General features: G+C 37.5%; 1 protein-coding gene and 1 non-coding gene across 5 annotated transcripts in view; one reads left to right on the top strand and one right to left on the bottom strand.

Moving 5' to 3' along the window:
• Positions 1-27,712, top strand: part of CTNNA2 (catenin alpha 2) — a 1,229,110-nt gene that overhangs the window by 152,312 nt on the left and 1,049,086 nt on the right. The window lies entirely within an intron of this gene.
• LOC114901187 lies at positions 26,490-26,592 on the bottom strand. Its single transcript, XR_003795066.1, has one exon. It is a non-coding gene; the product is annotated as a U6 spliceosomal RNA (small nuclear RNA).

Here is a 27,712-nt window from a genome sequence, read left to right as displayed (position 1 = left end):
TCAGACAGATTCTGCATCTCATAATGTCACTGACTTAAAAGCAGATGCATCTTACATGAGAGCCAGAAAATTTGCCCAGCAATACAGCCCTTAATGGCAGACTTGAACATTTTCTCCCTTGCAGATAGGAGGTGTACTTATAAAGAAAGGAACGTAAAATTCTCTTTTTCACTGACTCACTTGATTTTCAGACTTTTGAAGCTATTTTTGCAATTTAAATGGTAACAATCTACAATAAGTAACATGAGTAGGATGCTATACTATGTGATTCTTTTCCTTAGTAAGTAAAAAAGATACTTTTTTCAGTGTGATGTGTTCTGAGTTGGCTTTGTCATTCTCTGTACCCACAGCACTAAAATGTTTGTAGCCAGGATTTGCAGAAAATCTATTTATGTCATTGTGTGTTTTAATATTCCTCACTAACTTTCATCACCCATTGATAATTTACAAACTCCTGATCACAGCCTATGAAGCCCACTCATTCCAGCCCCTTCCAGCTTTCTAACTCCTCACCTCAGTTGATCTGAGGTCATGGCTATGGCTTTGACCCTGACCCCGGACCTCCTTGAAGGCTGTGGCATGAGACCACTGAAGAACAGTGCTGTTGGCAGTGCCTACCAAAAATATATTGCCTGCCTGTTGCATTGTAATTTGTGAAAGGAGTATGGAATATTTGAATCACTAAATTTTTTTCTCATGATTAGACTGGAGTTATGGGTTTTGGTGAGGAAAACCACAGATGGGAAACAGTTGGAATAAAATCATGTTTACTTATATAGATAAAGGTGGTTACCTATAGAAATGTTTATAGATATGTGTATATACCTGGGTTAGTATACACATGCAGTTTCCATTTTCTGATAGCTGAGAGAGCTTAGAAACAATGAGCATGCCAGCACTCAGAACGTGGTTTCTAATAAAATTCTCCAATAAAAGGAACCAGGACTCCTTCGAGAAATGGCTGATTCTAGGTTTGAGCCAGAAATATACAACATGAGCCTAGAGTGTCTTAAAGTGCGAGAAAATAAGGGGATAAAAATCAAACTAAAGTGTTTCAAGATGGCAAAGGAGTAAGACATGGACATCACCTTCCTCCCCACAAATACATAAAAAATGCATTGACATGTGGAACAACTTCTACAGAACACCTACTGAGCACTGGCAGAAGACCTCAACTTCCCAAAAGGTAAGAAACTCCCCATGTACCTGGCCGTGTGGCTGACGGGGTCTTGGTGCTCCACGCTGGTGTCAGGCCTGAGCCTCTGAGGTAGGAGAACCAAGTTAATGACACTGGACCACCAGAGACCTCCCAGGCCCATGTAACATCAATCGGCAAGAGCCCTCCCAGAGATCTCCATTTCCACACTAAGACCCAGCTCCACTCAACAGCAAGCAAGCTCCAATTCTGGACACTGCATGCCAAACAACTAGCAAGACAGGAACACAACCCCACCGGTTAGCAGAGAGGCTGCGTAAAATCATAATAAGTTCAGGGACACCACAAAACACACCACCAGAGGCAGCCCTGCCCACCAGAAAGACAAGATACAGCCCCATCTGCCAGAACACAGGCACCAGTCCCCTCCACCAGGGAGCCTACACAACCCACTGAACCAACCTTACCCACTGGGGGCAGACACAAAAAACAACAGAAGCTATGAACCTGCAGCCTGCAAAAAGGAGACCCCAAACACAGAAAGTTAAGCAAAATGAGAAGACAGAGAAATATGCAGCAGATGAAGGAGCAAGGTAAAAACCCACCAGTCCAAACAAATGAAGAGGAAATAGGCAGGCTACCTGAAAAACAATTCACAGTAATGATAATAAAGATGATCCAGAAACTTGGAAATAGAATGGAGAAAATGCAAGAAACGTTTAACACGGACCTAGAAGAACTAAACAGCAAAGAAACAATGATGAACAACACAATAAATGAAATTAAAAATTCTCTAGAAGGATTCAATAGCAGAATAACAGAGGCAGAAGAACGAATAAGTGACCTGGAAGATAAAATAGTGGAAATAACTACTGAAGAACAGAATAAAGAAAAAAGAAAAAAAGAATGAAAAGAACTGAGGACAGTCTCAGAGACCTCTGGGACAATATTAAAGATACAAACGTTTGAATTGTAGGGGTCCCAGAAGCAGAAGAGAAAAAGAAAGGGACTGAGAATATATTTGAAGAGATTTTAGTTGAAATAGTCAGAAGTCCAGGAAGCACAGAGAGTCCCACACAGGATACATCCAAGGAGAAACATGCCAAGACACATATTAATCAAACTATCAAAAATTAAATACAAAGAAAAAATATTAAAATCACTAAGGGAAAAGCAACAATAACATACAAGGGAATCCCTATAAGGTTAACAACTGATCTTTCAGTGGAAACTCTACAAGCCAGAAGGCAGTGGCAGGACATATTTAAAGTGATGAAAGGGAAAAACCTACAACCAAGATTAAACTACCCAGCAAGGATCTCATTCAGATTTGACAGAGAAATTAAAACCTTTACAGACAAGCAAAAACTAAGAGAATTTAGCACCACCAAACGAGCTTTACAACAAATGCTAAAGGAACTTCTCTAGGCAGGAATCACAAGAGAAGAAAAAGACCGACAATAACAAACCCAAACAATTAAGAAAATGGTAATAGGAACATACATATTGATAATTACTTTAAATGTAAATGGATTAAATGCTCCATCCAAAAGACATAGACTGGCTGAATGGATACAAAAACAAGACCTGTACATATGCTGTCTACAAGAGACCCACTTCAGACCCAGGGACACATACAGACTGAAAGTGAGGGGATGGAAAAAGATACTCCATGCAAATGGAAAACAAAAGAAAGCTGGAGTAGCAATTCTCATATCAGACAAAACAGACTTTAAAATAAAGACTATTAGAAGAGACAAAGAAGGACACTACATAATGATCAACAGATCAATCCAAGAAGAAGATATGACAATTATAAATATTTACACATCCAATATAGGAACACCTCAATACATAAGGCAAATGCTAACAACCATAAAAGGGGAAATCAACAGTAACACAATCATAGTAGGGGACTTTTAACACCCCACTGTCACCAATGGAAAGATCATCCAAAATGAAAATAAATAAGGAAATACAAGCTTTAAATGATACATTAAACAAGATAGACTTAATTGATATTTATAGGACATTCCATCCAAAAACAACAGAATACAATTTCTTCTCAAGTGCTCATGGAACATTCTTCAGGATAGATCATATCTTGGGACACAAATCAAGCCTTGGTAAATTTAAGAAAATTGAAATCTTATCAAGTTTCTTTTCTGACCACAACACTATGAGACTACATATCAATTACAGGAAAAAACTGTAAAAACTACAAACACATGGAGGCTAAACAATATGCTACTAAATAGCCAAGAGATCATTGAAGAAATCAAAGAGAAAATTAAAAATATATCTAGAAACAAATGACAATGAAAACACAATGACCCAAAATGTATGGGATGCAGCAAAAGCAGTTCTAAGAGGGAAGTTTATAGCAATACAATCCTACCTCAAGACACAAGAAAAATCTTAAATAAACAACCTAAACTTACACCTAAAGCAATTAGAGAAAGAAGAACAAAATAAATCCAAAGTTAGCAGAAGAAAATAAATCATAAAGATCAGGTCAGAAATCAATGAAAAAGAAATGAAGAAAACAATAGTGAAGATCAATAAAACTAAAAGCTGGTTCTCTGAGAAAGTAAACAAAATTGATTAACCATTAGCCAGACTCATCAAGAAAAAAGGGAGAAGACTCTAATCAACATAATTAGAAATGAAAAGAAGTAACAGCTGACACTGCAGAAATACAAAGGATCCTGAGTGATTACTACAAGCAAATATATGCCAATAAAATGGGCAACCTGGAGGAAATGGACAAATTCTTAGAAAAGCACAAGCTTCCAAGACTGAAACAGGAAGAAATAGAAATATAAACATACCAATCACAAGCACTGAAATTGAAACTGTGATTAAAAATCTTCCAACAAACAAAAGCCCAGTACCAGATGGCTTCACAAGCAAATTATATCAATCATTTAGAGAAGAGCTAACACCTGTCTTTCTCAAACTCTTCCAAAATATAGCAGAGGGAGGAACACTCCCAAACTCATTCTATGAGTCCTCCATCACCCTGATACAAAAACCAGGCAAAGATGTCACAAAAAAAGAAAACTACAGGCTTATATCACTGATGAACATAGATGCAAAAATCCTCAACAAAATACTAGCAAATAGAATCCAACAGCACATTAAAAGGATCATACACCATGATCAAGTGGGGTGTATCCCAGGAATGCAAGGATTCTTCAATATATGCAAATCAATCAATGTGATACACCATATTAACAAAGAGAAGGATAAAAACCATATGATCATCTCAATGGATGCAGAAAAAGCTTTCAACAAAATTCAACACCCATTTATAATAAAAAACTCTTCAGAAAGTAGGCATAGAGGGAACTTACCTCAACATAGTAAAGGCCATATATGGCAAAGCCACAGCCAACACTGGTCTCAATGGTGAAAAACTGAAACCATTTCCTCTAAGATCAGGAACAAGACAAGGTTGCCCACTCTCACCACTATTATTCAACATAGTTTTCGAAGTTTTAGCCACAGCAGTCAGAGAAGAAAAAGAAAGAAAAGGAATCCAAATTAGAAAAGAAGAAGTAGAACTATCACTGTTTGCAGATGACATGATACTGTACATAGAGAATCCTAAAGATGCTACCAGAAAACTACTAGAGCTAATCAATGCATTTGGTAACATAGCAGGATACAAAATTAATGCACAGAAATCTTTTGCATTCCTATACATGAATGATGAAAAATCTGAAAGGGAAATTAAGGAAACACTCCTATTTACCATTGCAACAAAAAAGAATAAAATACCTAGGAATAAACCTACCTAAGGAGACAAAATACCTGTATGCAGAAAACTATAAGACACTGATGAAAGAAATTAAAAATGATACAAATAGATGGAGAGATATACCATGTTCTTGGATTGGAAGAATCAACATTGTGAAAATGACTATTCTACCCAAAGCAATCTACAGATTCAATGCAATCCCTATGAAACTACCAATGGCATTTTCCACAGAACTAGAACAAAAAAATTTCACAATTTGTATGGAAACACTAAAGACCCCAAATAGCTGAAGCAATCTTGAGAACGAAAAGCAGAGCTGGAGGAATCAGGCTCCTGGACTTCAGACTATACTACAAAGCTATAGTAATAAAGACAAAATGGTACTGGCACAAAAACAGAAATATAGATCAATAGAAGAGGATAGAAAGCCCAGAGATAAACCCACATACATATGGCCACCCTATCTTTGCCAAAGGAGGCAAGACAGCCTCCTCAATAAGTGGTGCTGGGAAAACTGGACAGCTACATATAAAAGAATAAAATTAGAACACTTCCTAATATGATACCCCAAAATTAACTTAAAATGGATTAAGGACCTAAATGTAAGGCCAGACACTATAAAACTCTTAGAGATAAACATAGGAAGAACACTCTTTGACATAAATCACAGCAAGATCCTTTTTGGCCCACCTCCTAGAGAAATGGAAGTAAAGACAAAAATAAACAAATGCAGTCTAATGAAACTTCAAAGCTTTTGCACAGCAAAGGAAACCATAAACAAGATGAAAAGACAACCATCAGAATGGGAGAAAATATTTGCAAACGAAGCAACTGACAAAGGACTAATCTCTAAAATATACAAGGAGCTCATAGAGCTCAATATCAAAACAACAAACAACCCAATCCAAAAATGGGCAGAAGACCTAAATAGACATTTCTCCAAAGAAGATATACAGATTGCCAACAAACACATGAAAGGATGCTCAACATCACTAATCATTAGAGAAATGCAAATCAAAACTACAATGAGGTATCACCTCACACCGCTCAGAATGGCCATCATCGAAAACTCTACAAACAATAACACTGGAGAGGGTGTGGAGAGAAGGGAAGCCTCTTGCACTGTTGGTGGGAATGTAAATAGATACAGCCACTATATAGAACAGCATAGAGGTTCCTTAAAGTACTAAACAGAGCTACCATATGACCCAGCAATCCCACTACTGGGCATATACCCTGAGAAAACCATAATTCAAAAAGAGCCATGTACCACAATGTTTATTACAGTACTATTTGCATTAGCCAGGACGTGGAAGCAACCTAAATGTCCATTGACAGAAGTATGGGTAAAGAAGATGTGGCACATATTTACAATGGAATATTACTCAGCCATAGAAAGAAACGAAATTGAGTTATTTGTAGTGAGGTGGATGGACCTAGAGTCTGTCATGCAGAGCGAAGTAAGTCAGAAAGAGATAAATAAAAACCATATGCTAACACATATATATGGAATCTAAAAAAAAAAAGGTTCTTATGAGCCTAGTAGCAGGACAGGAATAAAGACGCAGATGTAGAGAATGACTTGAGGACATGGGGAGGGGGAAGGGTAAGCTGGGACCAAGTGAGAGTACCAAACGTAAAATAGATAGCTAGTGGGAAGCAGCCACATGGCACAGGGAGATCAGCTAGGTTCTTTGTGACCACCTAGAGGGGTGGGATAGACAGGGTGGGAGGGAGATGCAGAGGGAGGGGATATGGGGGTAGATGTATACGTATAGCTGATTCACCTTGTTATATATATATATTCACCTTGTTATATATATAAGAAAATAATACAACATTGTAAAGCAATTATACTTCAATAAAGATGTTAAAAAATAAAATAAAAAAATCAAATGAAAACACAACAATGGGGACATGTGAAAGGGACACAGGGGCCAATTGAGAGAGCTCCCTGTGGCCAAAGTTGGAACAATTGGAGCTATAAAATAAACTAGTATTGTATTATAACATGAAGTGTAAAATATCCATAAGGCCATTCTGATGTAAGTACATGATTGAATAAATAAACAAATGATGAAGAATAGACAAATTTCCCATGCGGAAAACTTTTTAATAATTTATGTAGCATGACTCTCTACTCCTTAAGCATGGGCTGCACATAGTTCCTTCTAAAGGCTACAGTATGGAAAAGGAGAGTAATTTTACAGTGGATAAACTTTTCAAATATTACCTCAGCCAGGTGATAAAATTTAACGTAAATAGTGATGTCACGTTGATAGCCTATGTAATATGAGTGGCACTTTACATCCGTGGTCATCTTCTCCAAAACACATAACCCCAGTCTAATTATGAGAAAATATTAGACAAACCCTAAATGAGGAGCTTTCTATGAAATACCCGACCAGTACTCCTCAAAACTGTCAAAGTCATCAAAAACAAGGAACATCTGAGAAGCTGTCACAGCCTAGAGAAGACTAAGGAGATATGACAACGAAATGCAGTGTGCTATCCTCGATGGGATCCTGGAACTGAAAAAAGGACATTAGGTAAAAACTGAGGAACTCTGAATAAGGTATATTCTTTACTCAAAACAAATAAACAAAAAAGGCTCCTTAAAAACGGAGAGTCTTTTCCAGTTCTCTCCAGTCTTTACCAATGTTCAATATGAATTTGAAGAATGAGTCTGCCTCAGTATTTAAGAAATTATTAGGGATCCAGTGGCTAGAATTTATTTCATTTTCTTAAATTTCCTGCTTTGTTTATGAATTTCCTGTGTATTACTCCCTTTCTTTGCTGAAAGTTTCAGTCTTTCCAAGCTGGGTGCAGTAGACTCTGAAAACACCATACATAAATTACATAACAGCTCTTAAGAGGAGAAAGAATTTATTTCATGATCATTTAAACTATGATGGATGTTTGATAAAGGACATTTTTAACATCCCTCCTAGCAAAGAAAACGAACAAACAAAAACATATTTATCTAAATAACAATGCTATGAAAACACTATTTTTTCAATTGGTATATTAGTTAGGGAAAGTGAAATGCACAATAAACACTCTCTGGATCCTCATTTCAGTATATTTCAATGCAGGCAGAGTTCAGAACAGTCATTTGTAATTGGATGACTATTTATCAGGGTGACTCAAAGATGTAGACATTTTCTCTGTCATGGCTGAACCATCCCCTGTGGCCTTGGAGTCCTTTTTCCCAGTCTTTACGCACTGTGCCAGAGAGAGAGAGAGTAAGAAGAGGAAGGGGAGGGAAAGGGGAAGGGGAAGAGGAAGGGGGGAAGGGGAAAGGGAAGGGGAAGGGGACAGAGAAGGGGAGGGTGATGGGGAAAAGTAAGAGAGGGGAGGAGGGGAGGGGAGGGACATGAGGGAGAATTTTGGTGGCCAGGTCTGTAGAAGATACCTCACTATCACTCATATAAACTAAAAAACAGTTATTTGAATAATAGAAGCAAACTAATTTTTAATGAGGCATTATCCTTTCTTAATAGCGTCACTTTTTGTTTGCCCACTAACTGTGTAACTCACCGATGATGGACTGAGAGCTAGGACTAACACTGGAGTTCAATAAATATTGTTGCAAAACCATCTTAGTAGGTTTTTATTGTTTTGAAATAAGCTTTTTAGGGGTGATTGTAGGAGGGAGACGTTCATGAATCATAGTCTATCAGCATTTCATTTTTGTTGTTATGAGAAAAGCCTTTGATTGTCCTAAAGCTAATAGCGCTGTGTTAGCTATTGAATGCAGAGAGGATGTTCTGAACTTTGTGTGTGTACTTGACATTTTTCTGATGATGGTGAGAAATGTGTGCTCATCCATTTTCTGTGCAATTGTGACTGTTGCATTTCCTGGGAGGCTGGCTAGCGTTATCCATACAGACTTGGGCATATACACCTACAGGGGCAAGTAGCCCATGAAGAGTTTTTACCAGGGACTTAGGACAGAAAACGATAAGCCAGACTAATCAGCCTTTTGTGCTTCCAGGCTTTTGTGAGAGTCTCTCCTATCACAACCCATCCATTCCTTCCATTCCAAGTAAATGCTGATGAGAATATCCTTTTGAAATACCATAAGCCTGAAATTTGCATGACTCTGGACATAAAATGTCTTATAATCATTACAGATTTAACAAGTTCTTTTATATGGGCTTCTTAGATTCAACATGGGGTTAGGGAAATTACTAAAATTATAGAATGTAGACCTTTAACCTTAAGTAACTAATTTTTACTATTTCAGACAAGTATGCAAAAAATATATAATGTATACAGTATATTCCATAAATAAACATTTTTATGCAAGAAGTTAAATTTTTCATGATTTACAATAAATGGAAGGAAAGGAAATTCAGTTTAGTTGGAAAGAGCTAGAAGATTAATTTCACTGTGATTTTACTTTGTTTCAAATTTTACAATTTAGGTTATTAGAGCTTTGACAAAACCTGGAACAATCCATCATCTCAGGCACATTCTTAGTAGTATCTCCGTAATTTGACTTTCATCAGTTGTGAAAGAATTCTTGAGGGCTTCCCTGGTGGCGCAGTGGTTAAGAGTCTGCCTGATGGGTTCGTGCCCCGGTCCGGGAGGATCCCACATGCCTCAGAGAGGCTGGGCCCGTGAGCCATGGCTGCTGATCCTGTGCGTCTGGAGCCTGTGCTCCGCAATGAGAGGCCTGCATACCGCAAAAAAAAAAAAAAAAAAAAAAAGAATTCTTGAGCCATGTGGAAGAGCTCTTTCTCTCTCTCTCTCTCTCTCTCCCCTCCCTCCTCACCTGCCCCCTACTTGTTTTCCTTCTTTTCTTCTACTGTTTTTTAGGGGAACTCCCAAAATATGTTTTAATATTTCTTCCATAGCAAATGTGAGGGAAGCTCTAGGCAAATCAAGTTTAAAAAAAGAAAGGTTATTTCCTGATTTCTGGGGGAGGATAGACAGTTTTAAACAGAAACAAGAAAGAGATTAGGGATTCAGCTGGTTATGAAAATAGCTATATTCATTAGGTAAAGCTATGCAAACAGCTGTAAATTTGGGTAATAAGCAAGGAAAGATATTTGAATTTCATAAGGCTTTTTTCCTTTATAGTTAGCAAATATCTCACCTTCTAAAATTACTTCAATTGTAATTCATCACAATAAGCATGTAATTAAAATTGAAGAATGTTTACCAGGTCAGGGAAGTAGATGAAACCGAGCCAGAAGGGATTGGAAAATGTGAAAAGAAGAGCAATTCAGGGAACACAGTACAATTGGGAAGATATTTTATAAAAGGTAATGTGGGGGAGGATTTCAATCAAGTAGACGATGCTGGTTCAAGACTAGCATGTAGAAGCTAAGTCACCAGTATGTTTTTGGTGGTGTGCATTAATTAATTGATTAAATCAACATTGAGTTAAGCTTTGACTTCTGTACCAGATCCTGGGAGAATAATTGCTGGGAACACCCTTTCTGTAATCAAACAGTATATACTCTAGAAGGGGAACTAGGAATAAAATGTAATTAACTATAGTTATGGTGATAAGTATGCAGTTCTGTGGAGTATTACTGTGTGGGGTGTGCGAGGCAGGTGGGGAAAGGGATTTCTGACCCAGGATGGCCATAGGATCATCTAGATGGCCCTTGTTCGTGCTTCAGGGGCTGGCTATGCAGGTAATTACAGTGGAGCATAATTACTGTTCTTATGGCAGTATGTGCCAGTATATTGCTGCATGGAGAGTATACTAGGAGTGCCAAATCATTCCCTGATGTGTTAGGGAAGGCACACAAAAGGAGAGGTAGAATCCAAAGTCCTGAAGGGTTAGCAATGGTCTGCAAATTGACATATTTGGGGAGACAATCCGTGATTGTTTTGCACAGAATATCAAAAGATAGGAAAGAAATTTAAGGTAAATTCAGCATTGCTAGAGTTTAACCATTGATGGAGTGATATTATAAAATGAGATACACAGAAGGAGAGAGGATGATCAACAAATGACTCTTTGGATCATATAATAGAGGCTCAATTAATATTTGTTTGATGAATGAGTGATAGATTGTGATATGATAATTGCTGTAATTGAGAACTAGAAGATTATGGCTTTCAATACTGTAAATAAGATACTTACACCTCTTTAAAAAATACCAGTGTTTTTCTAACTAAGGGGTAAATCCATATTAATGGGCTGTGAAATCAATATGCTGAGGCCTGATTAATGATTAAAAAATAGAATAAAACAGAAAAGAGCATCTGAAAAAGTAGGTACTGTAAAACTTTTATTCTGACTATACAGATACATGTTTGTGTGCCCTGGGTGGACATGGAAGATGTTTTTCTTACTGTGGGTTGGTGTCAAAGAGTCTGAAAGTCACTGCAATGGGGAGGACCAGTTTCCTGGTGGTTTACATTCCAAGAAGGAACCAGGGGAAGCATGAGGAGACCAGGATCTGTATATGTTTGGCTCTCTTACTCTTGAGCCTGAAGTAAGAACCATCGGCATCAGAGCCAAACTGATGACTGTAGTGGCCACGTGGACACCCATGCCTCAGTCCCAAAGTGACAGCAATCTCAAATCCTCCAGGTACTTCCTTGGTTGTGATGAAGATAAATTGAGAATCATGGTTAGCTCAGAATAGGTATCTGCCCTTTGCAGGTGGTTAATTAATGAGCTTATATTCTGCAACCTTCAGAGATTCTCATTGGCCTTCTGACAGGTTTGGAGATTCCTGGGCTTGTTGGATGAGTTCTCTATTCTTTCTGGCTCAGTTTGGGGAAATTAGGGAAGGAGTAGTTGCATGCATGTATTAGGGCATTTAACTCTGCTTCATCTGCTTTGATTGGTGAGAAAACAAATTTCCTATGAGGCCTACATCCTCTTTTAGGTCTGTGAGCTAGAAAGTTAATCTCAGCAATCACATCTTTAAACAGCATTTTATACAAGACAGCAAGTGAGCCTTCTATGGTGACCCTTGTATCTTCAGTTTTAATAGAATGTGCTTTGTGCTTAGAAACAGGATTCCACAGCAATCCCAGAGCAGGGACTTCAGGTGAGGCTTTCCATATAAGAGATGTGTAAATTTGATGTTAAACCATAATTAGACATTAGCCCAGGGGTGGAGAATGGAGTGGGGGAAGTGAAACCACATATTTTTGAGAAAAAGAACTACATACACACAGGACTCGTGAAATTTGCACATGGCAAGTTCAAGTTGTGGAGAATAGAATGACTTCACTACTACAGTAAAGATATCTGACTGATGATATAAGTGAGATATTTGTCTGAGGGTATAAATTAGGGGCCAGTCCTAACAGACATAGGAGCAGTGGTAAGGAGTTTCAACTTTATCCTTAGAACGATGAGAAGCCATTAAAATGGTTTAAAAAGCAAAATTAGATAATCATATTTGAATTTTACAAAGCTCACTCTAGCTGTAGGATGAAAAATACATTGTAGATTGTGGATTGGAGAAAAGGGACCTGTTAGGAGATTTTAGAATAAATTAGGGCACAGGAGAATAGAGGAATGGACCAGTAATATTGACAGAAATAATGAACTTTTTTTTTTTTTGCGGTACGCGGGCCCTCACTGTTGTGGCCTCTCCCGTTGCAGAGCACAGGCTCCGGACGCGCAGGCTCAACGGCCATGACTCACGGGCCCAGCCGCTCCGCGGCCTGTGGGATCTTCCCGGACCAGGGCACGAACCCGTGTCCCCTGCATCGGCAGGCGGACTCTCAACCACTGCGCCACCAGGGAAGCCCATGAACGTATTTTAAAATGAAAATTATCTATTTTTTTCACGTATTTTTGATGTGGCTGTATCTTTTCTGAGTGTACCCCATAGAAATAAGCAAAGGTCTTCAATGATGCTTATTACATCATAGCAAAACCTAGAAACCAGAATGTCTGTCAACAGAATGTTTGTATACACGGTGGCATATCCAAACTATAGAATATTATGCAGTGTATTAGTTTTCTATTGCTGTGTAACAATATTGCCACAAACATAGTGGTTCAAAACCATGAACATTTATTATCTCATAGTTTCTGTGGATCAGAAGTCCAGCCATGGCTTAGCTGGATCCTCTGTTTCAGGTCTCATAAAGTTACAATCATGGTGTCACTTGGAGCTCTTTCTGATCAGATGGGGAAGGATTTAATTCCAAGCTCACATGTTTGTTGGTAACATATTTTTCCTTCCATGCTGCCAGGTGGAGGGTGGTGGTTAGGGGTGGCCCTCAGGTGCTTGATGCATGGCCCTCTCTATAGGGCAGCTCACAACATGGCAGCTTGCTTCTTCAAAGCCAGCAAAGGAGAGTGTTTCTCATAGCAAGACAGGTTTTACAATCTTATGTACATAGTCATGTGCACATAATCACATTCATCCCATCATCATTGTTGTATTCTGCTGCTTAGAAGCAAGCCAGGTCCTTCCTGCATTTAAGCAAAGTGATTACATAATGTATGAATGCTGGGAGGGAGGAGTCTGTCCACTGCATAGAGTTATAAAAAAGAATTATCTAGGTCTTTATTTAGTGACCTGAAGGGATGCCCATTATATATTGTTAAATTGAAGAGTACTTCCTCTATACAGTGTAATCTTATATAAAAGCAAACAAAATTATATCAATATATACACATTGTTGATGTTTGTGTGTTCTGAGAAAGACCATGGAAGAGTACAGTTGAGATAGTTTCCATGTTTCCTAAGGAATGCAGTGATAGAATGAGTTGGGCTAAACTTATTCACTTTTTCTTCATATATTTATTCCTTTTTCACCAGTTACAATAAACATGGATTAATTTTTAATTTTAAAAATGGTTAAAAAATTAAAATACAATTGCAAGAAAAAGAAGTATAACTCATATGCTAATAAAGGAGAGAAACTGAAATCATATGAAATGCTCAATTAAAACCACCAAAGGCAGAAAAAGAGTGGAACACAAAAATAGGAACAGAGAGCAAGGGCAACAAATAGAAAACAGTGAATGAATATGGTTGATACTGATCCAACTATATCAACAATATTAGAATGTCATGCACCATTGAAAGACAGAGATTGTCATAGTGGATCAAAGAGCATTACCCAACTTTATGTTGTCTATATGAAACCAACTTTAAGTATAAAAACACATATAGATTAAAAGTAAATGGGTGGAGAAAAATATAGTATGCTAGTACTAATTAAAAGAAGCAGGAATAGCTTTATTAATTTCAGATAAAGGAGACTTCAAAAGGAGGAAAGTTATCAGGGTTAAATAGAGGCATTATATCATGATAAAAGGGTCTGTTATCCAAGAAGACATAACACTTATTAACATGTATGCAACTAAATACAGAACATCAAATGAGGCAAAATAACTAGAACCACAAGGGGAAATAGATGAATCCAATAAATCCACTGTCATAGTTGGAGACTTCAGCACACCTCTCTCAGAAATGGACAGATCCAGCAGGCAGTAAAATCAGTAATAACAGAGTTGAACTCAGTATTTGAAGATCAAATAATGTAATTCATCACATCAACAGACTAAAAAAGAAATATCACGTGATCCTATCAATAGGTACAGAAAAGCATTAGGCAAAATCCAATACCCATTGCTAATAAAACTCTCAGTAAACTAGGAATAGTGGGGAACTTTCTCAACTTGATAAAGAATATCTACAAAAAAAATCTACAGTTGACAACAAATGTAATAGTGAGAAAATTGAAGCTTTCCCATTAAGATCAGATAAAAGGCAAGGGTGGTGCCTGCTCACCACTGTTTTTCAAAATCATACTGGAAAATGTTGCTAATACAATAAGGCAAGGCAAGGAAATAACATGTAAATAGATCGGATAAGAAGATGTAAGGCTATTTTTGTTTGCAAATGACAATCATATATGTAGAAAATGCAAAAGAATTAACAAAAAAACCCCCTCCTGGAACTAATAAATGATTATGGAAGGTTGTAGGATAAAACATTCATCTACAAAAGTCATTTGCTTTTCTATATACTAACAATGAGCAAGTGAAATCTGAAACTGAAAACACTGTACCATTTACATTTGTACCTCCCCAAATTAAATAATTAGGTAAAAATCTAACAAAATATGTATAAGATCTTTATAAGCAAAACTACAAAACTTTGATAAACAAAATCAAAGAACTAAATAAATGGAGAGATATGCCAAGTTCAGGGATAGGAAGACTCAATACTGTCAAAATGTCAGTTCTTCCCAACTTGGTCTATAGATTCAATGCATTCCCAATCAAAATACCAAGTTATTATATGGATATCAACAAACTGGTTCTAAAGGTTGTATGGAGAGGCAAAAGGCCCAGAACAGCCAACACAATTTTGAAGGAGCAGAAGAAAGTTGGAGCACTGGCACTATCCAACTTTAAGACTTACTATAAAGTTACAAAAATCAAGACTGTGGTATTGGTGAAAGACCGGATAAATAGATTAGTGGGACAGAATTTATAGCCCAGAAATAGACCACCATAAATATAGTCAACCTGTCTTTGACAAAGGAGCAAAGGTAATACAATGGAGCAGAGATGCTCTTTTCAACAAATGGTGCTAGAAAAATTGGACATCCACATACAAAAAAAAAAAAAAAAAAAGAATCCAGACACAGATTTTATACTCTTCACAAAAATTAACGCAAAATGAATTGGAGACTTAAATATAAAACTCAAAACTATAAAACTAGAAGATAGCAGGAGTAAACTTAGATGACCTTGGGTGTGTGATAACTTTTTGGATATGACACCAAAGACGCAATCCATGAAAGAAAAAAAATACACTGGGCTTCATTAAAATTAAAAACTTCTCCTCTGCAAAAGATAATTATCAAGAGAATTAGCAGATAAGCCACAGACTGGGAGAAAATATTTGCAGAGGATACATCTGATAAAAGACAGTTATCCGAAATATACGGAGAACCCTTAAAACACAACAATAAAAAGCAAACAACCCAATTAAATAATAGGCCAAAGATCTTAACAGGTACCTCATCAAAGAAGATATACAGATAGTAAATAAGTGTATGAAAAGATGCTGCATAGCATATGTCATCAGGGAGATGCAAATTAAAACAAAAATTAGATACCAGTGCACACTTACTAAAAAGGCCACAGTTTTGAACAGTGACAATGCCAAATGCTGGTGAGGGTGTGGAGCAATAGGAACGCTCATTCACTGCTGGGGGGAATACAAAGTGGTTCAGCCACTTTGGGAAACAGTTTTGGCAGTTTTGTACAAAACTAAACGTACTCTTATAAGATGCAGCCATCACGTCCTTTGGTACTTACTCAGAGGAGTTGAAAGCTTATATCTACACAAAAAAACCTGCACAAGGATGTTTACAGGAGCTTTCCTCATTATGTCCGAGTTTTGGAAGCAGCCAAGATATCCTTCAGTGTGTTAACAGGTAAATAGGCTGGGATACCTTCAGACAATGGAATATTATTCAGTGTTGAAAAGAAGTGAGCTATCAAGCCATGAAAAACATGGAGAAATCTTAAATATGTACTGCTAAGGGAAAGAAACTCATCTGAAAAGTCTGCCTATTGTATGATTGCAAGTATATGACATTCTGGAAAAGACAAAGCTATGGAGACAATAAGAAGACCCTTGGTTGCCAGGAGCAGTGGGGGGCCAGGTGGGAGAAGAATAGACAAGCACAGAGGGTTTTTAGGGTAGTGGAAATACTCTGTATCTTATAATGATGTACGTATGTCATTATACATTTATTCAAACCGATAGATAATACAACATCAAGAGTGAACCCTAAGGTAAAGCATGGACTCTGGGTTATTACGATGTGTCAGTGTAGTTTCATTGTTCGTAAAAAATGTAGCATTCTGGTGAGTGATGTTGATAATGGAGAGTGCTACGTATATGGGGGCACAAGGCGTATGTGGGAAATTTTTGTACCTCCCACTCAATTTTGTTGTACCCTTAACTGCTCTAAAAATAAAGTCTTAATAAACAAATATATATATATATCTAAATTAAAGCTAAAAAAGAAAAATTACACACTTCTTAAAACTCTAAGGTTATGAGTAGTCTTCCAATATTATTATACAACTAATAATGAAAGATGAATTCAGTGTTCTACCTCTCTTTTTCTCTTTTAAGTATCTGTAAGATGTAATAAATGTCCAGGGCATAAGGATTGTCTTTTATTTGCTGTATAGTGGGGAATGCTGTCATCTTCCAACGAAATAGAGCTGTTTTATTTTGCATCATTTTCTAATTTGCAAGCATATATAGTAAAATCAGAATACATAGAAATGGATTTTTCAAGTTCATAGATACATGTATGCACTGAATTATTGATTTCATTGACACATTGATTTAAAAGTGTCCTGTATAATGGGCAGTGCGTTTGGTTCCAGGATGTGAAGATGCATGAGACTCTGCCTATTTGAGGGGAGAACATATAAACACCTAATTAAAGTAAAGAATAATTTGCTGTGCCAAGTAGTCAAATCTCTGCCTAGAAATGCTTTGTGAACCAAGAAACATAGAAGACTGAAAAAAGCATGCTTTTGTTGAGACGTGGCAGATCAGTGGGAGTTTGTCTGCTGGGCAAGAGAGACCCACACAGAGAGCGGTTTTGCATAATCTTGTATATTTGAGTCAGCATATGTGTCCTAGGAATAGCAAATGGGTTTGTGTGTGTGTGTGTGTGTGTGTGTGTGTGTGTGTGTGTGTGTGGACTGCTGAGATGGGAAAGGTGTGGAAAATGAATATGAAGCTGGAAAGTCTGATGGAGGAGGCATGAAGAGCAGCGTGGACAGGAAAGCAGGGCTAGATGATGAACAACCTTGTGTGATAGGAGATGATGGCAAGTAGCTGAAGGATTTTAGATTGTCTTTTAAAATACAACATTGGATTGTAGCTTAGAAAAATTGCTCTGGGGCTAGTGCAGTAGGCTATATGGAGGGGTCTGAGATTGGGGCAGGGAGATAGAGATATTACAGTAGGAAACATTTCCAGAACACTTGTAGAAATATTATATAACTAGCAATTTTAAATACTTAATATTTTTGCTTAGGTAGTGAATATTGATTCATTTTGGTAAAGATGTGTAGTTAGATGCATGTTTTCCAAGTTCTTTCCCTGCGTCTTACCTTCTGTGTAACTCTTTCTCCTCAAGACTGCTTCTGTGGCAGAAGCTCTGGATACTGTAGCTCTGGGAATGTATTTTGGTCCTATGTTATGAGATCACCATTTAAACATGAAGGAAAGAGTTACAGAGTTGATTCTAAAGATACAGATGGTTTTTCCAAGGGAAGAATGTGTTGTTTCAAAAAACCAGATTTCTTCCAACTCTAAAAGCCTATCGTTCTTAGTTATTTCAGCTATGGCCTTCTGTTTTGCCATAAACCATAAAAACAAGTTAGCATATGAATTCGAGGAGTATAGAAGCTCCCAGAGTTGTTTGAAATATGCCAAGGAGGGTTTGACACACATAATAATAGTGCTACACATCCATGTTCTCACAGCAACTTTAGGGGAAATTTGTGGGATGATTATTATCCTGTAAATACCCTGTACAGAGCTGCCTGCCACCTCCTCCTAGTAGCAGATTTCCAATGGGTGTGTGACCAATCTGGTAGAACAGATAAAGTGCAATTTCACTATTTTTGGCTGGTTATATCTTAACTGTGATTACATCACAGTTTAAATTCTGTCTCCATAAACATACAGTTGAACTCCCTTGTTATATCATGGTACTTCTCTGTTAAATCATACTTTCTGTTGTTGGTATCAAAATGGAATTCCACTCTGGTATATTCTGATGGTTCATCTTTTGTGCTTCAAATGACTTATAAATTTTTCATGTGACTCCCTGTCTAAATACATTCAGTTGATGATTTATTTTTGGAGCTATAGTTAATTTAGTATTTAACTACACATCCTGAAAGTGTTAACATTTCTTGTTCAAGGTTTTTGATACTTGATGTCTTAAAAACATGTTTTTTTTTTAACACAGACATTCTACTTAATGAGAGGATATATATTGCTTGAATAGCCTTGACATTGTGCCAAATAGTAAGGATGTTATAATATGGAATGATGAATTCTTTGCTCAATAGATTGAATGTATAGTTCCATAGTGTAGATTTATTTTTTAAAAAATAGTCTATTTGTGATTTTAAGTCATTCTTCAGGTCCTTGTGGAACTTAGTTGATATTTTGACCTAGGTTTTTCCAATTTCAAAAACATATTTATTTTAAATTAACAATTTAAAATCAGAGAAGTTGCCTGAAGTTGGTGAAGTTGTCAATTGTGGAACAACTGAATTTTTTTCTTTATAAAAGTTTTATTATTTTTGCATTAAAGATTAACATTTCTCTAAAGAGTATGGTCCAGACTGAATCAGTTTTTGTTCCAGGGAACCAATACAGATTATTCCTACTGATTTCTCTTTTCTGCCAGGGATATCACTTAATTTGTTGTTAAGATATTTTCCCCAATGGAATTTTTCTCCTATAGCTTTTAGATAACCTCTGACTTACTTTCTCCCAACTTCACCAACTTCTTTATTGTTTTTATTTTCTTCCACTTGACAATATTATTCCTATCCTTTTACATTGTTTTCAAGAGATTTTTTTCTCTCTTATCTCATTGGCAGCAGCTTTGTTCTTTTTCCCCCTCTTCACAGCTGTGCCCCTTCAGGCGTATTTTTCAGAAACCTAACAACTCTGCCTTTGGGGTTCACTCTACTGCTAAAAACCCCATGTTGGTTTCTCTTTGAACTGAGAATAAAGTCAAGATTTTTGCCCTTGTCCTGTGAGCCTTCCTGTGACCTGTCCTCTTCCCAGTTCTCAAATTCCCTCAAAGTCCTGTGTCTAAATCATCTAACACTCCAAACTGTCCCATCTCTTCCCCTTCCCTCTTCCTCTGTGCTCTAGCCACATTGGCCTTAGTGCAGTTGCCCAAACATTATGAGAACATAAACATAATGAGAATCATGTTTTATAAATTTTATCAGTGAAATAAATGACTGGAATTTGAATTTCAGAGGTAAAATATATGAAAATTAAAAACTTCAATTGAAAAAGTAGAGTACCAATTTGCCCTCAAAACAGCTGTCTGGGGCTTCCCTGGTGGCACAGTGGTTGAGAGTCCGCCTGCCGATGCAGGGGACACGGGTTCTTGCCCTGGTCCGGGAAGATCCCACATGCCACGGAGCGGCTGGGCCCGTGAGCCATGGCCGCTGAGCCTGCGCGTCCGGAGCCTGTGTCCGCAACGCGAGAGGCCACAACAGTGAGAGGCCCGCGTAACGCAAAAAAAAAAAAAAAAAAAAAAAAAAGAATAATACCAAAGGTTAAAGAAGAATGGTGCCAGGTGATGAAGGCATCAGTGATATAGGTGGATTGAATACTACTGTCTTGACAGATGATACAGGGAGGAGAGATTGCTGAAGAGATGCTCACTAAGTATCTGTTTGTATGGCTGTATTAATCATGTTTTATATTTTTTTGTATTTTATGATGTTTTAACATCTTGGTGCCTTACTAGTCCTGGAGAGAGAGCCTCCCTCCCAGGGCTGGCTGATTCATAAGGACAGTAAATAACTTGCCTGGGAGCATGCCTTTCATGTGTAAAACAACCAATCCAAAGCCCACAGATGCAACCACCTAATTTATCTAACTCTCACAAACCAAGCCAATATTTCTCCTGTCCTAAATCACTCCAGGACTAGGTATCAGACAACTGTGGACCACCCCTATAGTTCAGAGCCTGCTGAAATTATTCAAACTCTCCAATTCTACACTTACTTAGACTCACCTATCCTGAGTCACCCATTTCTTCCCTTGGAAACCATGATAAAATCTCTGGACCCTGCTCTTCCCTCATCCCTTTCTGCCTCCTGACAAACTGCCGTGCTTCCCCATGTGGCCCTGTGGTATATAGCATGCCTCCTTTTCTTGGTAACTGTAATAAAGCTTCTTTCAATGGCACTGACTTCTCCATAACTCAGTCCCCTCTGTGAATTAAATCCCAGGCACATTTACAACAATGGGGAGATGCTGTGTGTGTCTAACCACAAAGAATTGGGCCGGAAAATTAAATAAAATAGCCTACTATGTAGCTTTTAAACACAGAAACACAGTAACATTGAAAACCAATCTACCATGTAAAAGAAACAACAAACAAGGAAGGTTGTTTCAAACAGTGTACATGCTGTTTCCAATTTTAAAGAACTTTCAGCGTACACAGTGTGAGACACAGAAACAAACAGTCTGGCGTGAAATACATCAAAATGTTGAGCGGAATTTGGGAAAACCTTTCTTTTTGTTTATATGTATTTCCTAATTCTTTTCCAATTATTATGAATCATTTTGTATGATTCAAAGTTTAAAGGTGGTGTCACTTAACCCAACTTTTGCCCCTTTGGGGCATTAAAACCTTGATTGTGACTGAGATGGAGGAGCCACTGATCCAGGTACATATACCAAACAACACTGTGTGGGTGAGCCTTCAACTTCTTTCTACAACTAAAGTTTTTTTCCCTTTGCAAATGGTTGAGTTTGTCTCTAAACTGAGAATTATGTACATTGTACTATACACATAAATGTAACAAAGTACAAATAATCGATAGTATATTGGGATAACAATTTCCACTTCTTGGTCACTGAAAACTGGTTAAAACGCTTCATTGTGCAGGCTCTGTTCCTGGCTGTGTTCTTTTCTCCTATGTTGTGGGATCCTGTTTTGTGTGTTCCATGGCAGGTTTTTTTTTGCTGCTGCATTTTACTGAAGCTCTGAGTTTCTTTGGTGTATTTCTCAGCATTCTCTCCAAGCACAGTCGTTTTGAGGGTTCCCTTTTCTCTCCTATGCTGTGTTCATAATGCTGTATGCCTGATACGCTAAGTCCTAAATTTTGCTTTTATCTGTCTGTTCAACCAGTTCTGCCAATGTGGGTGTATCGTCCCGCATGTATTATCTCCACCAACTACATGCTTGTTAGGATCAATGTCCTGTATGCCCACGAGAGGTGTATATCTTACACTTTTTTTTACACTTCTTTTGTGTGTTTTGTGTAGGCAAGGTTATTCATATTTGGGGTCCAAGCTGAAATGACTTTTCCACTGCCCAGAGTCAGTGCATGTCTCCCAGGCAGAAGTACCTTAACAGTGTTTGCTGTCTAACCAGGGGGTTGTTTCATAGTGAATCATTTTCATATATACAGTGCAGCCATTTTAGATAGGAGAGGAGTTGGTGGCACTTCTTTCATGAATGCTGAGGAAATCTTTAGGTGGTTTTGGCCTATAAATATACAAGAAACCCTAACTCTCAAAGAACATGAAAGGAATTAGTAGTAAACTGGGATAGTATTTGTGACAAATGAAGTTCAGAGCACATTAATGCCTTCCTCTTATTGTCTTCTATATTCTGCAAAGCAGAAAAAAAACAATTGGCTCAAATCTGAAAAGGTGGAGTGCTATCTGTTTATTTTCTAAATGCCTAAACCACTAACTCCATCATCATTCTGGTCTCACTGAAGCAGTGCCTCAGCCTGATTTTCCTAGGCATTAGTTTTGCAGTATCTTGATTGAAATAACAATTTTAGGTGAGTTAAGATTTCTAGGACCTGTGGTATATTCCACTGAAGATAGATTTGTTTTATATCCCTTGACTTGTTTTTATGAATGCAATTCACATATTTTTATACCCCTATAATTTTCACTTTCAGCTGACTGTGTAGTTAGGGGTATATATTTCTTGATTATGAAACAGTTCCAGTGGTTTCAGGTGCATGTGCTTTTCTTCCAGATCTCAGGTCTCTATACTGAGGCTAATTTAATTCCTTCCAATGAAATATTTTAAGGTCTTTTTATTAAAGCAGGAATTAGAATAATTATCATTATTTATAAAATACTGCTTAATATAAAAGGAACTCCAAAGAAATTACAATCACTCTGTAAAATTGAAAGTAGAAAGCACTTAAAAATTCATGAACGTAAAATAAAGTATGCTTCAATAAAAATTGTGTGCTGAGCCAACTTGTATTTTAGAACAGAACTTGGAGTGTTCTGTTTATATCTAAATGAGCCCCTAAAACAGAAAATTTTAATTTTAAAAGTATCTCCTAAAGTAACGATACATATATTTCCTCTAATTAATCAACAAATATCTAATGAGGATCAATAGTGTGTTCTGCAATGTACTTCTAATTTGTTATTTACCTGAGCTGGTAAACTTACCACACTTGTGGTGGTAGGTGTAGTGTGAAAAAAATATTCATGTGGCCCAAGACATGGCATAGAATTAAGGGTTATTTTAGGTATGAGTAGTATTTCTCAACAAGGTCACTATTGATATTTTGGGTGAGGGTATCCTTTTTAGCATGGGACTTCAACTTTGCATGACATTAATCAACCCTGACCCTGTAGAACTTCATGATGATTGGAACATCCACAATGGCCCTTGGAAAATGTTATCTGGTGATACAACCCCGAGCTGAGATCTGCTGATATGGAATAGGGGCTGGCAAACTTCTTTCTGTAAAGAGCCAGATACTAAATATTTTCAGGTTTGTGGGTCACACAGTCTCTGTTACAACTACTCAACACTTCTGTTGTAGCAGAAAGCAACTGTAGACAATATGAAAAGGGGTGACTGTGTTCCAGTAAAACTTTATTTTCAAAAGCAGGTGGTGGGCAGAGTTTGCCTTTGGGTTATAGTTTGCCAGCCCCTTTGTATGTATTGTAAGTCTGCCAATTTCAACATAAAGAATGCTTGAAAGCAATCAGTAGTATGTCAGTTAGGAGGGTTTTGGGCTGCAAATAATATGAAAACATATCTACCGTTTCTAAAGACAGGATAGTTTCAGTCTTGGCTAATTGAATGTATTATTGTCATAAAAGACCCAAGTGGCTTCCTTCTTTCTACTCTGTTATCCTTAGCTGTGGTCATTATTTCTTCTCATTTTCACAAATGGATGCAGCAGTCACATGTAGTTATAGTAATGCACAGGAAAGGATAACATGTCTGTCTGTTCCCTAAGAAAACCTTTCCCAGAAGTCCTTAGCTGACTTGCTGTTAGATCTCATTTGGTGACAAACCCAAACTTAAACTAAGAAATGGCAAAGTGGAAATTCCAATCATGTGGAATTCCACGTAATTGCCATGGAAAAAGACTATGATTCTTTCTCAGGCTGGAGAAGGATCAAGCCCTAACTCAAAGCTGTGGATATACAATATTTGAATGAACTGAGACTGTGTTTGAAAGAAAGAGCAGCAAGCTTTGAGGGATTTGTGGAAGGAAATGTCTGTGAGGTGCAGTATTTTCCATATCAGTTATATTATAATTTATACCAATGCTATTTGAGGCCATTTGTTTCCCTCTGTTTTTATCTAGTCAGAGGGAGCATTCATGCATGCCTGTCTTTGGTCAGAGGAGAGAGAGGAGCCTGAATCAAGGTTCTACCCATTGATTACAGGTAATCTCTCTCTAGTATTGAAGAGCCAATGTAGAGTCATACTTCCTGTTGTGAGGTCCCTAATACCAGTGTGTGAAAGACAGTATTTAAATTTGGTTAACAAAGATTACTTGGTAGTTCTTAAGGAACATCTTCAATAAGCCCCCAGATAATCATACCTGGTTAGTGTGTCATATGGTTTGTATTATAAAAACTGAAAGTAGTTGGTTGAAAAGCATTCTCACTGAAATGTTGTGAATATTTTAGTGTTAAAGGGAATATAGAAGACTATCTGGTTCTTTCTGGCTCACAAACGTGCTGCCCTATAATTTTAGGTAAAGCAGGTGATTTGCCAAGAGAATCATTTGGGTGGCTGGAAAGTAAAGATATAAGTAAAAACTGGGGAAAAAAAACCAACTGGGTTTCCCACTTCCTGTGCTATGTTCCCTGCATTACATCATGACATTCCTGCAGCAAAGTGCCTTCTCGAAAGACCTTATGCTTGTCAGTAGGGATGGCTCTAATTCAAGTTCTAATTTTTTTCCTGGACTTGTTCCTGAATTTTGAGCTCTTCAAGCTGTCAGTATTGGGGTTGAACAAATACCCTTAGATGCACCTATGTTTACTTTAGTGATTTTGAAGAGTGACACAGTAATGTTTTGTGGGTAAATTTGTTCAAGAGGCTTTGTTTTGTATCTCCCTCACATCACATCATCCTCTTTTATACCAATCATTACTTATGTGTTTATTAAAAAAATTAAATTCTCAGTACTGTCCTCAAGGATTCCAACATTCTAATGCGATAAAGACAAATGAATGAACAATTAAAATAGAGTGTGATTTAGGGCACACTAGAGGGAAGCATAATGTGCTCTCGGAACAAGAGTGGGTCTGAGCAGGTCAAGGAATGATGCCTGAGTTGAGATTCAAAGGATAACCGAGAGTAAGTCAAGGGAAGAAAATGGGGAAGGAGCTTCCCTGTGGAAGGAATGACATGGCAAAGGTTTAGAGGTATCAGAGAATATAATATATTTGGAGAACAACTAGCAGTTCACTAAATCTAGAGTCCATAAAAACTTAAGATGCAAGGCGGATGAATGCTGAGCAATGAGTCAATACTGAAGGACAGTAAATATGATTGGAACTTTATCCTTTTGCAGTGGAAGCCATCAGAGGCTTTTCTATAGATAGTGACCTGTGTAATTTATATTTTGGAAAAAAAATCACTGCAGACTAGGGGAGGAATCAGAGGGGCTGAGACTGAAGGCAACATGACCAGTCAAGAGGCTTCTCAATAATCTAAGGAAGAAATAATGAGAGCCTTGATCAAGGTAGTAGTGATGGAGAAAAACAAAGTGATATTTATGAAATATTAGAGGTAGAATATATTTGACCGGATGAGTGTTTTGATGTAGGAGGTAAGGAAAAGGAAAGGAATTAAAAATGACTCCTAGCTTTCTCACAGGGCTTGATGGATAGTGAGTGGTTCTATTCATTGACATATGACATAGCAATTGGACCAGTTTGGGGGGAAATTGATGAGTTCACTTTTAAGCATGTTGACTTTGAAGTGTTTGGAAAACTAGTATTAATAAATAATTGCTTATAAGAGGCTGAAACCCGAGCAGGAGCCCTGAGCTAGAGAAATAGATTTGGGAGCTTTCAACATAATGTGAACTACAGACATGAATGAGACCCCCCAGAGGCTGCGTGTAGAGCATGGAAAGACTAAGAACAGGTTGCCAAGAGGGTAGAGGAAGACCAGGAGAGAGTGGTGACCAGGAGAGAGTGGTGTCCTTGAAGCCAAGGAAAGAGTACAATATTAATATTGTCAAATACTGCTCAGAGGTCAAGTAAGATAAGAACTGAAAAGGGGCCACTGGATATTTCGAGGTGATAGATTTATCTTTATTTAGACAAGGTATATGTAACCATTATGTAAGTTGAATATATATGGATAGATATACATATAGTGAAAATACATATATTTAGTGGAAATATACATAATTATGTATAATTTAGGAACTGCCATAAATCCCATCACCCAACAGAACTATTGCTAAAATTGTGATGTATGTCTTTCTAGATTTTTTCCTATATGTAAATATATTCTCTATCTAGATATATGTCTATATATAACAAAATGAGCTCCTACTATAAAAATATGAGACACTGCATGAATTTGCTTGTCATCCTTGTCCAAAGACCATGATAATCTTCTCCACATCTTTCCAATTTTAGTATATAAGCTGGGAAAGCACACAGCGTCCATTGAATTAAGCAACTAGGAGATCATTTGTAACTTTGCCAGGCTAATTTCAGTGGAACGGTGAGGGTAGGAGCCAGATTGTGTGGGATGGGGAATGGGTAGGCAGTGAGGAAATGGAACAAACATTGTAGACCGCCCTCTCAAGAAACCAGGCTGTGAAGGGAAAGGGAAGTAGAAGATGTCAAGAAAGGAGTAGGATGGAGTTTCTTTTTTTTTCTTTTGTATTTTCAGTTTTTACTTGGACAAGGACTTCCCACTGACTAGAAGGAGCCAGCAATCAGGGATGAATTGAAGATACAAAGTAGAGGTTGTGATTGATGGAATCGAGGCCTCAGGAGGCAGGAAGGGAAGGGGTGTAGAAAAGAGGGACCAAACCTATCTTCCAAGAAGGCAACAGGGAAGGAGAAGAGAGTGGGAAAATATGCTGATAAGTTTATGGATGACTTACCTGAGGTGATTCTGGTCACCTCAGAATGAAGATGGCTGGTACCCATAAGTAGTCAGTTATTTGATGAAGTCTTTTTGAACTTGCAAGAAATAAAAAACTGCCATATTGTATAAGATGCATTATCTATTCACTTGTATCCTGAGAACAATGCCAAGAGATGTATGTTAGAAAGGTCTAGTCTTCTCTGACAAAATGTAAGGTCAGAAATGGTCCCCAAATGCTTTAGTTACCTTAAATAACCTATTAAGATTTATTATCTACATATTTCTGTGAAGCTACTTGAAGCTGTGTACTTTGTTAGCTTGTCTGCCCCCTGTGAAGTAAAGTATTTAACCTAGGGAAGTTTGCATTGTATGGTGGGGAAAACAGATTTGAAACAAATCTTGGTTGAATTCCATCAACTTTGGGAAAATAACAACATTCTTGTGCTTTAGTTCTCTTATCTTATAAAACTGGGATACTATTGTATTGACCTCAGGGCAAATAGAAGATATCGTAAGGTAATAATATATGTGAGTGTTCACCACATACTAGTGTCTTCATACATTACTTTGTTGTACACATCTTGTCACTCTCAGTGATCAAGGGCTCCCTTTAACTCCTGTACACCAGGATTTGCTGATAGAAACATGAAACTCTTAATGATTATAAACTTTGGCCCATG

Source organism: Monodon monoceros, unplaced genomic scaffold, assembly GCF_005190385.1.
Source record: "Monodon monoceros isolate NGI ecotype Baffin Bay Population unplaced genomic scaffold, NGI_Narwhal_1 Super_Scaffold_19, whole genome shotgun sequence".
NCBI lineage: Eukaryota > Metazoa > Chordata > Mammalia > Artiodactyla > Monodontidae > Monodon > Monodon monoceros.
The sequence above is the reverse complement of the archived record's forward strand: the minus strand, read 5'-3'. Positions and strand labels throughout refer to the sequence as shown.